Genomic DNA, 13107 nt, shown 5'->3' with positions numbered 1-13107 from the left:
AGGGACTTATCTGCTTATGGGTAAATTCTTCTTCTTATTTTTTTGTTGTTGATATTATTATTTTTTTCTAATCATAAAAAGTTCTGATATATATCTCATATAAAGTTCATTACATGAATTATGTCTGATAAAAATGAATGACTTTATGTTATTCAAAAATCTGGAGTTAGATTATTTAACAAAAATTGACCTAGAAAAATGATATTCGAGTATCTTAAAATGTGTTAAATTGCTTGACAGATAAATTATGCATTGTTCGCTCACCACTCTCCAAAGACAGATCAATTTATATTTTATTATAATGATTACTTTTTTAATAATATAAATAATTAAAAATATTTTCGTTATTAATTTATGCATAGTTTCAAACCCTTATTTTTATTGTTATTCTAAAATTGCTGGTTAAATAACAATTATTTTAAACTGATCTCTGTTTTCATTTGAAATTAAACTGCGCCATAAAATCTCTCTCTCTCTTTAATCGAAAAATTCAAAATTGGTTTTTAATGGCCTTTTTGTAAGATGAGCTTTATTGCAAATTTTTTAACAAAATTAAATTTTGTTTTATGAGTTATTTTAAATTCTATTTTAGCACAGCAATAGCGAAAGAAAAAATATATTGTTAAGCCAATTTTCTCGAAAATTACCGTGAGGCATTTGCGTTTGCTTTTTCAATTGCACGGTAGTGTATACAGAAGATGATACAGTGTTACCTCAGAGGTACAGTGTCGTAAATAACTTTTGAAGTACTGTATCACATGCGCAACATGAAATTTATTAGTAAAAACTGTAAATAAAACAAGCACAATATGTTGTCCAGACCGAAGCCAGGTTTTGTTGTTTATTGAGAACAACCACGTACAACATTTACAGGTTTACTTGAGGCAGAAAAATAGCAGGAGGAAAAATATACTTTCTCATGGATTGTACATAATTTTCCAATCATACAAAACTTAAATTACAGATAGTTATACATTTCAAAGGAAATATTATTTTATTGTGTCTTAACTATAAAAAATAAACACAAATTTTCATAATGCAGCTAATAATTGTCTTAAATTATTCATTCATTCATTGTTCATTTACTCAAATATTTGTGAATAAATTTTAATGAAGATGTTTGAATAGTTTAATGTATCAGTAAAAGTTTTATTTGAAAGAAGAAATATAATGAATGGCTGATAGGACTCGATATAATTCTGAAGAAATTTTGTTTCACACTATTAAAAAATTAAGCAATACTTAGAGCTAAAAATTTAAAAAGGTCGGTTTATTCATATTTTCAAAGCCTTTGAATCTACGGGCTTAATAGAACGCAGGCGGCCAAGTCAAGTAGCTGCCTGATGTTACTTAGATTGGTACCAGTGCCAGATGAATGGCTCAGTGGGCCTTGACCAATTACCTCGACTATTAATGTAAGTGGGGCAGAAGTTTTCACAGTTATGGTCATTAATCTCTGTATCAGCATGTTTGAAATTTCAAGCAATGCTATAAATTTTCAGAATCAAGCTATTTTGCTTGGCAATTTTTTTCATTAAAAAATTAGTGACTCATTAATTATCAATAATTATTGCAATTCGGGTTTCAGTATCTTTAGTTAGACTGGAAATTTATTTGAGTACCTTAAGTACAACTGGAAATTTATTTGAGTACCTTAAGTACAACTGGAAATTTATTTCAGTACCTTAAGTACAACTGGAAATTTATTTTCACTATCGTAAATGTAGTTATTCTATTGTAATTAGTTATTAGTGTAAATTTAGACCCATTATTGTAAATTTTTAACATGCCACTTGAATGTATAATTAAATTAAATAGGTTTTTTTATAATCAATTATATATATTGTAAATTTTGCTATACTATTGTAAATCTATTGTTGCTTATACCCCTTTATTAAACTGTAAAATAACAGACCAGTAAAGAACCGTAGAAGTAATTTAAAATACACATCTTCAGAATCAAATTGCTTTGAGTAGATGTACTTTTGGTTGAAATGTGTTTTATTCACAAAAATCTTCGGATTGAAGTAAAAGTAATTATACTGGGTACAAGTTTTTGCTGCACTTATACGAATTCTTGATATTGCCTTATTTGGGTGTGGGGATTTCAAATCTGAAATTTGTTTTGCTACTGAAGCTACTATTTTTGGCGAAATGTGCAAGATTGAAAACGCTAAAAATAATGTCGCGTAATTATTGCGACAAACTTCTAAAGGAGCACATCACCAGTATTAAACTTCCATAGGAAATGTTGCGCGGAACTATTATCATACGCGTCTGAGGCATAGCCTTATTATGACCTGCTTATAAGCGGAAAAAGAAACATTTCATGATAGGAAAACGCCCATAACCGCGTACGATGACTTTTCCGGACATGGTTTCCTATGCAATTTTAATCCTAATGATGCGGCTCTATCTCCCCAAGAAGTTGGCGTAACATTACCCGACATTTGCTATATCTGCCAATTATCCCCAAAGGAAATTAATTTAGAGTTTCTTCTATAAAAAGTTGAATCAAAGTTTGTTTTTATTACTTAAAAATTTCTTTGATGACGTATTTAGACTTTATATTCATGTATTGTTAATGAAATATATTGTAAATTTTCATTTTTTAAACGCAACGCGTAAAATTTCCGTGTTGAATGTTTTCGTTTAAAGAAAGTTTCTTTATTAGTTTTGAAACACTAAGTTCTGTATCTTGAAACCTAGCAATGAAAAATGACTAATAAACATAAACGGGATTAATTTTGAATATGTAGGCAGAAAATTGTTTAGAATTCCTGTTCAAAATGTTTAAAGGTTTTAAGGCATTTTACTATTCGTCGTTTTATTTAATTTAAATTAATACAAGGTCTTGTCTACGATTTTTTCAGAAGAATATCTTTTTTGAATTATAAAATGCAGTCAAAATCTATACCTTAATAAGTACTTGTTTTAAGAGAAGTATGAAAATGGTAGGTTTAATAATATTTACTTTGAAATGTAAGTTTATAAAGAGTATAGGGGAAAAGAAATAATAAATACTATAATTTACATGAAGTATTTGGTGAACAAGATATCCACAGAGAATGAATTTTTTCTAGCTTCAAATGTGAAAAATTATAACAAATGATACTACAATAAAAAGCATTTAATAAAAATACTTTATCATGTAAAAACAACAGCAATTTTCTATAAACAATAAGTATCTTTTTGCAAAATGACCAAAGCTTTTTTTATTTGAGAATTGTGTTTAGTTATAATATAAACTATTTATATCATGGACGTCTTTATTTTATTAGAAAAATATTATATTTCGCGAAGAAAAATCTGAAAATTGATAAATGACTAAAAAAAACTTATTAAAAAATTCCTAAACAATTAAAAAATTCATAAACTTTTATAAGTCAATTAATGTTTTTTTTTCTAAAACCAAAACAAATCTCAGTTATCAATATTTTACTATTACTATTGTTACAAGTTGATTTTTAACAGCAAATTATTCATTTTCACCCTAACGTGAAGCATTTTAAGTAATAATTTATTTAGTTTAAAATTAAAAATCTATTTGAGTACTGTCAATTTATCAGAAATTATTTGAAAAAAATTTTTACAAAACATATACATATAATAAACAGAAAGTAGATTAAAAGAAGTACAGAGTAAGATAGAAGTTTTCAATTAATTCTTTTCTCTCAGATAATAGTATAAAGAAGCACCAATTGGTATACAATATTTTCATAAAATAACAATAATCGTAACTATTCTGAACAACTATATAATTTTAGTTAAACAACAACTTTAAATATATAGTTTTTTTTCTTAGTAGTTACACTGTACAGAAATATTATTAGTATTAATGTTTTTATGAAGTACCTATTGAATAAATTGTTTATAATAATAAAGAAAATAATTTATAATAATAAAAAATAAAGAAATTGTTTTACGTGTAGTAATACGTGTGCAATTTATAGAATCTTACAAAAAACTATAAGAGTAGTGAAATTGATAAAAAGAAGTCTTAAATTAATTATTTAAAAATAGTTTACGTCAGCATTAGGTCTTAAAATTAGCAAATGCGAATTTATTAAATTTCTTGTGCATTTTAAAATTAAGATTAAACTCAAAATTCATGCAAAAACTTAAATATTAGTTTTTTTTAATAGTTCACTAACACGATCTAATAAGTAAATATTTCATTAATGGTAATTTTAACAGTGTTTAAAATTTCATACGTGGCGGTAAAAAGGGAAAAATCTTTTTTATATTTGAACTTAAAACAGTGCTATAAATGCAATTATAAGGTATTATTAGGGAATATAGTGGTGTTATATTTAAACCTCTACTAAACAATCAAACTCACAATAATGGCTAAATAAAAAATTCATGTAAACTCAGACCTCCATTTTTTGATTTTAAAGATGCGTTAATTTTGTCAAAGATTCTTTTCGTAGCATTTGTAATATTTGCGCACAAGCAAACTACTATATTAGATGATTAGAAAATAAAAGAAGTAATAGCTTATAATTCTATATTAGCGAAAGCATGCCTAAGATTTATCTAATAAATATAGCCTAATAGCAAGAATAAGTGCATTGAAGAAAATCTGATACTAACGCATGCAATATATATGATTTTCTAAGTGCAACTACAGTTAGTGCGCAGAAGTGCGATTGAAAGTTCTAGCGTATACGGTGCATCTGTGCCGATTAATTGTGTGCCGATATTTTGAAGTGATAAACATGTCATATTATCACATGAGATAGTAAAATGTGCATAATTATGTACATGTACATGTGCGTCAATCTATTTCAAGTATAAGTGCAAATGACTTATAATTTCTAATCTACTTAGAATGTGGTAAGAGTGCAAATTGTGCAAGAAGTAAAATGTGCATTTCTACACACTAAATGTGCAATGTGCATACTATATACAGTGTTTATAATTTAAGGTATTAGCTTCTATTTCTAGTGTGCAGCTGTGCATGGTGCTGGATGTGTTCATTCTTTATGTGTTTCTTTCACTAGGGAAAGAATCCCTAGCTTCTTTGTGCGCGTGTTAGCTTGCAGTTTAGTCCTAAACCTCCTACTATTTCTTATTTCTCTGCTTGCGTTGCAGAGGCTCATTTTATATAGTTAGTAGATATTTTTATGCCAAATGAGGGGCTTGCATTGGCATAAAACGACTTTTTCGGGAGAGTTTTCCGATTAAAAGAAGCATTGAGAAGTGAAACACGATCAAGGTTAATATTTCCCCCAATTTTTGAGTAGTTTTAAAATTTCTTCAAATGATTCAGCCATAGATTGAAAAACAATGACTTGCTTGATTTGATTGAGAATAGTTCATTGGTAAAAGAAGCGTGTATACTGAAACTGAGTTTAATTATGAATAAAATAGGTTTTTATTAGTTGAGTTAGCTTTCTTGAATGTAGTATATTTACAATACCGTAAAAATACTTTTTAAGCGTAAGTTATTTACCGTTTAAGGTTATATTAAAAAATAACATTCAGTAAATAAAGAGGAAATAACAAGGCTAAAAACGAATAGATTACATTAAAATGTGGTTATTTTGAAATATTTTCAACTAATATTCTATAAAGTAATTTGCTATGTTTTTATTCAAAAATAAATATTTTTCAGCTTTTGAAAAATATCATACAGTTTATTACAAAAATAAAATTAATAATCAGATAAAATATTTTATCTGTGCATGTCACTTTAGTTTTCAAACTATTACTAAATTTTAACATTAATTGATTGAATATTTGCATAATAAAATGTTATTTAGACATTTGAATTGGAAAATGATATAGTGTTTTGTATTAAAAAAGGAAAATTAACGCTATGCTTGAAAGTAATGTTAACTTTTGTAATGGAAACTGACAATGATTTTTCACTCTGAAATGGCATCCGATTTTTCGAAAGAAATGCCATTGATTGCTTTTTTTTAAAATTAGAAAAGACATTTGAGACTGTTTTAGATTTAAATTTGGCAAACTTGATACTATATGCTAGAGGGTTTTTAGTAGGTGGTTATGATCTACTATATTTCAGATTGATTTACTGCTTTTAAAAGTAATTTTACATTTTTCTTGATGATTCCTAGCAAAGCCGAGAAGGATGATATTTTTTAAAAATAATTTTGTTTCTATAAAATTTCATTCAAAACAATTTTATTTCTATAAAATATGTATGAAAACATTAACATATACGAAATAAACTTGTATGTAAGATGAAAGTAGTTTTTCGAAATTTATTCTTAATATTTATACATTACTTGTACAAAAGCTTTAATATGGTTTAATCAAACAATATCATTATTAAGGTTGCTGATATATATATTCTATGTTTGGAGTTAAAACATACACTGCTCGTAAAATACGTGTAAAAAAAGTTAATAAGAAGGGTTTTAAAAATGTTGCTAAGTAATTTCATTACAATGATAGACAAATGGAATTTAGAATGTCACTGAGGCGAAAATAATAATTAAAAACAAAGTAATTTTTTTAAGTAAGTAAGGAAAAATTGTAAAATTATCTATCGGATGCTACTATTCACAAATTTTTAATTGTTAGCCACCGAGTTACTTTTTACTGAGTAAAATTGAATGATCACAACTATCAGAATATGGTAAATTTTTCCGTATTTCTCTATGGGAACACCGAAAATATCGATAATTTTTTCTGAAGAGCTTTGGTAATGATGTTGGTGAAATTAATACGGTTTTATATGTGATAAAATTGGTAATTTTATAGTGATACCTTAGGTCACAGCATAAAAAAAGCATTTATTTGATTAAATTTAATTTTCAGTTTAATATTTTTTATTTAAAATGCTATAACAAGAACTATAATTTTGCAAACCAGAATTCCCGTAAACCATTGACGAAAAAATGAACCATATGAACGAAAAAATTACTAAATGAATGCCATTTTTGTTTTATTAACCGAAATAAATTTTTGTTTACCAGAAATCTTATTACTATGTGGTAATATTACCAGAAATGTTTTTTTTGCATAAAGTTCGTGCATAAGTATGTTTTTTTTAAAAAAATTTAGTTTCTTAGATTAGAAATTTTCCTAAGATTAACTTTTACATTTTTTTTATAATTTAATGACTCAAATGGTTTAAACTTTATAAAATAAATGATTACATTATTTACATAATTGATTAAATGAATTTAAAAATGAATTTTTAAAAAATGCAACAATGTTGAAGAAAATGTTTAAAATATTTTTTGTTTAGGAAAAGATTAAGAACTCGAAGTGCCGTTTTCTAAATATAAGGTTATCATAAAATAACATAAGTTATGCGGAGCCAAAATATTATGAAATGGTTGGGCAAAATGCTACTATCTAAATATCACAGATAATTATTTTAGGTCATAGAAAACAAGATTCCGGGATTGATTTTAAATAGCTTTAAAGTTATTTAAAAGAAAATGAAAGAAAATATCTCTTACGTAACAATTTTAATGCAAATTAATTTTCAATAATTTCTTTCATTTAAAAAATAAATAAATATTATTATGTGCTTCTTAAATGTTTTACCGAGTTTTTTTATATTTTTAATTGATTTTTGTTGTAAAATACTTTACAACTCTATTTAAACTTTCACGGTACCTTGAACATGGTCTAATATGTTTGGCTACCAAGTTGGCTTGCATAAGCCAAATTTATTATCAATTTGGCGGTGGCCTAAAATTAGTAATCAAACAGGACCAACTAATTTTCAATTAAATGAGCTCTAAACAACTCAAATTGTTTTATGATCACCCTCTAAATAGCTGAAACTATTTTTTGCTGTTCTCAATCGTAATATGTGTATACATATCTTTAGAATTTGCCAAATATAAAATAAACCTTTATTATTTCTTAAGATTGAAATTAAATTGTTTCCCGAAATTCATTTCCTTTTGTGAAAGACGCAGCGGGTACGTTCTTGCTAAGAAGAAGTTCGTCAAAAAGATAATCAAAAATTTATTTCAATCATTTAAGTTGATTTTTAGCGCAATAGGTATACATATCGGATAAAGAGGCATAGAAACTGAAAATCGAGGAAGTAATCATTTCAAAACAAAATAAGCAATTAAATGCTCTTTGCTAAATCTGAAAAGTAGCAAATTTGTAATACATTTTAACTTGACCCTTAATTTGCTCGATCAATATAATATTTTAGATATGTACATGATGATGAAATTGCTGATTAGAAAATAAAAGAAACATTAATTACGCAATCAAGCAAAAAAAAAAAAAAACTGACATGCACAATAGTTTCGTTAGGGCGACTTTACCATGCAGTCAGTGCAAGATAAAAGCAGTTTCTGCAGCCCGTCGGTTTATAACCAAAACCAGATATTAGCCCCCAATTGTTCATCGAAAAGGAAATAAGAAGCAAATCAGATACAGACTAAGTACCAAAGCACAGAAAGTAGAAGTATATACGGAGAGAACACTCAAACTCTGAGATGATAGTCAAAGGATGCAGATTCGAGAAGATTTATTGGAATTTCCATATTCTTATAAGTATCTTCAGAAATATAATTTTATTTAATATTAATTGCTTTAAATTAATTTGCAATGATGAATAATTCGTTTGAAGCAACTGCATATCTTTAAGCTTCTATTTAAGTACTTCGATTACCAGGTTCAAATCCCTGCCTTACCTGGTAGATACTATTTCTGCTCTGGAATCACATCGACCACACTGTTGGCGTAAAATATCCTCAGTGGTAGGGGAATGATGGGTTAGAATCCCCTTGCCATCGGGCTAATTGTGGGAGATTTTCGTGGTTTTCCTCTCTAAGTTACATAAATGTGGGTAAGTTCCACCAAAGAAGTCCTCCACGAAGGTTAGTTTGCCCCAATGCTTGGTCCAAGTGTTCCTTGGTCTTCTGAGTTGGATTTAGAATTACAATGCTACAGAGTTGAACACTGGTAATCGTAAACTCAAAATTGGGTCGGCTGTTTAACGCTGGTTAATAAAATATTGACTTAGTGGATTACCTTTAGATTGATTTAAAACCTTGATCACAGCTCGAATGTGCTCCCTAAGAGTTTAAATAGACATAATTCTTTTCGACTTTTGGTGCTTCGATATTTCGGATGCCTTATAAAACGGACGACTCGTTTCTTTTTCGTTTAGCAGTTGGGGACCTAAGTCTGGTTCTGGTCATATACCATTGTCCTGCAGTGCGGGAAACAGCTCCAGCACTGACTGCAAGGAGATGTCCCTCTAATGAAGGTTTCAGGTATGTTACTGCTTAGGCGCTTTCCATTTTTTCTATCTTTTTCCACTTGATTGCATTCTTAGTGCTTATATATATATATATATATATATATTATTCTAATGATCTAACGATATATTACAATAAACTAAAGAACACCTGACAATACGCGACAAAAAGTTTCTATATACATATTTGGTCACTGGCAAAGCATTCTTTCGCTGTTACTACAGCTTTACTATTTACATTGTTTGGTGATTTTTTGGTCAGACGATTCGGTAGAATTTTCTTTACATTATTTACATTTTTAAATATGAATTTTTAAAAAATTTAATTTTGTGAAAGAAGTTGAGTTTGGAATTTGGAAAAAAAAATGTTTTTAGATTAATTTAAGGTTAGTATTCAGTATGTTTATTTTTTTTTTGTGAGGTAAAAATTAAATTTACTTTTAGAATTTAAATTTTTGAAATTAAAGGCAGTGGGAATAAGCTGACTGTTTTATTAATGGAACAAAATTAATTTAATTTTATTTCGGCCTCAAAAATATTAATTTTCACGATTAAGAATAATTAAAAATTTATTTAAAAACCTTAAAAAAAAATTTCTATTACATACGTTATGCAACTCATTTAAATTAATTAATTTCTATACAAATGATATATACATTGTATTTATACTGCAGATAAAAAAATAATAAAACAATTAAAATTAAAAACTTTAATTTAGCGATTAAAACTTAACTTAGCATTTGGGTTTAAATATGCGTTTTTTTCCACGCAGTTCAAGTAGAAAATAAAAGAGATAGCATTTTTTTAATATAGATATTTTTTAATTTTTTATCATAGATAGAAAAGGTAAAGCATTTTTTTAAAAACTTTTTTAAAACTTAAACCATGTCTGTATATTGAATCAAACAGTGTTTGCAATATCTATAAATGTGAAAGCACAAAGTGTCAAAGTAAAAGTAAATTTCTTTTTTACTAGTTGTAATTGTACGGCCTACAATAAAACACTCCTGATTTTCTAAATGTAAGAGCTGCGCTTATGGGCTTTGATTACTTACATTGGTATCGGTCATATTTTCAGCAATCGTTTTTATAAGTTTTCAGCAAAGCATTCAGAGTATAAGCTACATCTGTTTTTAAAATGAAAAAAAAATGCATATTGCTGCTTAATAGCATACATACTGTCGTTTATAAGCTCATAGTTCGCATTGACTAATTAAATATCTTTGGACTGCTACATAATAATCATAATAATAAGAATAATAAGAATAACGCAATGCATTTAAATTTTATAAATAAATATAAATATGAAATTTAAGTTCTGAATGCGGATGATAAATTGACGTCGTGAAATAATTAGTAACTTGATTCAAAGTTATACTTTTAAAAAAAGAAATACAATGCGATTAAAAAATTCCAATTTTTTTTCAAAAATATTAATCAGCAAAAGCTATAACATTACTGCGATATCAGGATATACAAGATGCTCCATAAAGACTGACCTTTATTTATAGTTTTAGAATCCTTAGCAGAAATTAAAACAAAAAAGTATACACTTCGGGAACCACAAATTAATATTTAAGCAGGAAACAAATAAAACCGATATCGAAATCTGATTAATCGCAGTGCAGTAAGGAAGATGTAAAAAATAAAAATGCTAGTTTGATTGCGGAAGAAAGAAAACAGAAATGAGTTGAAAGACGTTTATTATAAATACCAACAAGTTTCAAAATCTAATTAAACCTGTTTTGATGTTTATTACTTTCACTTTGCTCTACTGTAATTTGTTAGATTTTTATAGCGTTTTTGTCTTTTCGCGCTTAAATAGCATTAATGCGACAACCTATGTGTATACCTTTTTTGTTTCTCTTTGATAAGAATATTTCTCTTTGATTATAATGTTTATTTCTCTTTAGAATCCAAAATTACATCGTTACAGGTACACCCTGCACATTTCCTTCTTCTTTTCCAACCTCTATAAATTAATTATTTTTTTAGTTTAATATAATTATTTTTTTAGTTTAATATAATTACTTTTACATTTTTATTAATAGTAATAAATTAAGGAAAGTTGAGAGAAAGAACTCCAGTTTGAATATGCAAGTCTACTGTGATGGCTATTATGATTTAATGGCTTTTGTGTAGACCACGATTGTTTGATAGCTATAGTGTTGGCAACAATTGTTCGATAGATATTGTTATGGATACTATTGTTAGATGGCTTTTGTGTTTGCTACTATTGTTTAATGGCTATTGCATTGGCTCATATTGTTCAATGGCTATTGTGTTGGATGCTGTTGTTTAATGGCTATTGTATTGGTCTCTATTGTTTGATAACAACTGTGTTGGATTCTATTGTTTAATGGCTTTTGTGTTGGCTACTATTGTATAAAGACTATTATAATGGTCTCTATTGTTCAATTGCTATTGTGTTCTATACTAATGATTGATGGTTTTTGTGAGGGCTACTATTGTTAAACGGCTATTGTATTGAGCTCTGTTGTTTAATGGCTGTTGTGTTGGATACTATTGTTTGATGGTTTTTGAGTTAGTTACTATTGTTTCATAGCTATTCTATTGGCGTCTATTGTTCAATAGGTATTGGCTATTGTTTAATGAGTGTTGGCTGCTATTGTTTAATGGCTATTGCATTAGTCTCTAATGTTTAGTGGCCATTGAGTTAGATACTATTGTTTAATGGCTATTGTGTTGATTAAAATTTTTTAAAATCAATTTTTGCTGCGCATTATTTTTTATGATGTTGGAGATACTATTGTTTAATGACTCTTGCGTTGGCTACTATTGTTTAATGGATATTATCTTGCATTATTTTGTCACAGATATCGTTAAAACTGAGGACAATAATTTCACTCCTAACAGGAAAAAACTTATGCTTGAGAGCAAAATGGTTTCTTTGAATGCTTTTGTTTTAACATTAAATTTACGTAATTTTCTATTTAATATTTTTTTATTATTTATAATGAACTTTATAATTAAAATAAGTAAAGTATAAATTATTCGTTTGAGAGTTGATTTAATTCCACTTTTTAAATAAAAGCAGTAAAAAATGTTAAAACAAAGTTGATCTTTAACATTTGAGAGTTAATTTTTTGCTTTCAATTCAAATGCATATGCTTTCAATTCAAATAACAAAATTAGTTAAGTTGCATTGCATAAAATTGTTGCATAAACTTGATCGAAAAATTAGAAACAGTACTAACATTAAATTTTTTTTTAGAAAAACAAACAAACATACTTCGATAATAAAGTAAGAATTAGGACGGATTAGATTATCAAGCGAACCAGGTTGAAATACGAAATATAACAATTTGGTTTCTACAATGCTCTTCTTCCGAACTGATAATAGTTCTGCATGATATGTTTTCATTCGTTTTCATTTCGTTGTTTCATTCATATTCAGGTTTCAAGTAAAATATGCGTCATATTGCTCTCGTTGTTGGACTAATTTTGGATAGTTTTCTTGGTTTTCTTCTCAATGCAACTCGAAAGCTTATTAAATATAAGATTGTTCTGTTAAAATAGAGATTGTTCTGAAAATGTAACTAAAAATGGTACAGAATTTATTATTAAGAGCCGCACACCCACTTTATTGACCTGTTAATTTTCTGTCGGTAATAAATATTTATAAAACAATTTAATAATCCAAGACCAAGACTGATGCCACCGTTCAGAAACCAATTTAAGTTTTGATTTTAGAATAGTAGAAAAAAATTTAACGGTTTTTGAAAGATGAGAAAAAAGCATTTCAAAAAATTAAAAAGGCTGATATCAAAAAGTTATAGATTAAGTGAACAACTTCATTTTAACGCTTTTCGTAAATTGTTAGTAGGTAGTCTTTTTTTCTTACTTTCAGTGAAATAGAAATTATATATATA

At 27.3% G+C, this 13107-nt stretch overlaps 1 long non-coding RNA gene across 1 annotated transcript; it reads right to left on the bottom strand.

The window, feature by feature from the left end:
• Positions 1 to 810: 810 nt before the first annotated feature.
• LOC107450951 (uncharacterized) lies at positions 811 to 13085 on the bottom strand. The gene is made up of 2 exons (XR_001585010.4): positions 1685 to 13085; positions 811 to 1653 (listed from the first exon to the last, which is right to left on the bottom strand). It is a non-coding gene; the product is annotated as an uncharacterized lncRNA (long non-coding RNA).
• Between the last annotated feature and the right edge of the window lie 22 nt (positions 13086 to 13107).

Source organism: Parasteatoda tepidariorum, chromosome 2 (assembly GCF_043381705.1).
Source record: "Parasteatoda tepidariorum isolate YZ-2023 chromosome 2, CAS_Ptep_4.0, whole genome shotgun sequence".
In the NCBI taxonomy this organism is placed as follows: Eukaryota; Metazoa; Arthropoda; class Arachnida; order Araneae; family Theridiidae; genus Parasteatoda; species Parasteatoda tepidariorum.
Note: the sequence above shows the minus strand (reverse complement) of the source record. Positions and strands in the feature narration are given on the sequence as shown.